Source organism: Limulus polyphemus, unplaced genomic scaffold (genome assembly GCF_000517525.1).
Source record: "Limulus polyphemus unplaced genomic scaffold, Limulus_polyphemus-2.1.2 Scaffold11399, whole genome shotgun sequence".
Taxonomy (NCBI): Eukaryota; Metazoa; Arthropoda; class Merostomata; order Xiphosura; family Limulidae; genus Limulus; species Limulus polyphemus.
The window spans coordinates 1-1,121 of record NW_013677009.1 but is presented as its reverse complement, the minus strand read 5'-3'; the positions used below and the strand labels follow the sequence as shown (position 1 = coordinate 1,121).

The following is a 1,121-nucleotide window of genomic DNA, read 5'->3' as shown; positions in this document are numbered from 1 at the left end:
GGCTGTATATATATATAGTTGTATAGATATATATATATATATTACCTAGGGTTAACCAATCACACTGTTCATGGCTGTATGTGTATATATATATATATTACAAATAGGACTAACCAATCACACTATTCATGGCTGTATATATATATAGTTGTATAGATATATATATATATATTACCTAGGGTTAACCAATAGGGTCAACCTATTGTATACCAATAATCCTGTGTGTAGTGACTACGATATTACTTGTCCCGTGTATGTATACCAATAATCCTGTGTGTAGTGACTACGATATTACTTGTCCCGTGTATGTATACCAATAGTTACTACAACTTACCGGACACATCAATTGTATTAACAGTAGACAGAGCATGGTTCCAGGTTGTTAAAGGTAGAAACTGGATTAGGTTGTTGGCAAAATTCGCTTCACGTAAACCAACCATCATGGAAAACGTGTTTTCAGGAAGTACTGACAGTCTGTTCCAGCTGGAAGAAAACAAAAAAAAGGAACGTTTATAGAGAATATAGTTATATGTTCATCAAGTTAATAGTTCTGGACTCCATTGTGGAGACACAGTAATGTTTGACAATTCACGATCATGTATCGTGAATAGTTTATAAACATTCTTTTATCAAATAAAAATGATGTTAGGAAACTTTTCTTTCCATACCACGACAGCAGTCTGTCGTTATTTCCGAATTCTCTATATCTTTTATTCCTGTATTTTGTTAGATTGGTCCTACCGAGGGTTCCACAAAATATTTATCTTACTCACCGCTAGGTGATAATTAGGAAGGAAAGACACCACATATATTCAGCCCCTTTACTTGATGTGTAATTATTGTCTACAAAATTCCCGTTTTCTTCAAGCTTTGCTTACGATCTGGAAAGTGGATCAACTTTCTTTATCCCTATTAGTTGTACATGGAATAACGTTACTCTTAAATCATTAAAGGCAAGACAACTGTCCCAACATACCTGTGTTTTCTGTGGGCGAATCAAAAACATCCCCAACCTTTAGGCTAAATCGAGAGTGGCCTTCGGTTCACGTGAGTGATGTGTGGGCCATGGAGTAGCCCGACTTTGTTTTGTATATATACACACCAGACTTTACTAGATTTTG

The 1,121-nt window shown here is 35.4% G+C and overlaps 1 long non-coding RNA gene across 1 annotated transcript in view; it reads right to left on the bottom strand.

Annotated features, from left to right (window-relative positions):
* The window catches only part of LOC106476736, a 2,472-nt gene extending 1,357 nt beyond the window's left edge, over nucleotides 1-1,115 (bottom strand). The window contains exon 1 of the long non-coding RNA XR_001291925.2: nucleotides 335-1,115. This is a non-coding gene — a long non-coding RNA (uncharacterized LOC106476736). The remainder of the gene's footprint in view (nucleotides 1-334) is intronic.
* Between the last annotated feature and the right edge of the window lie 6 nt (nucleotides 1,116-1,121).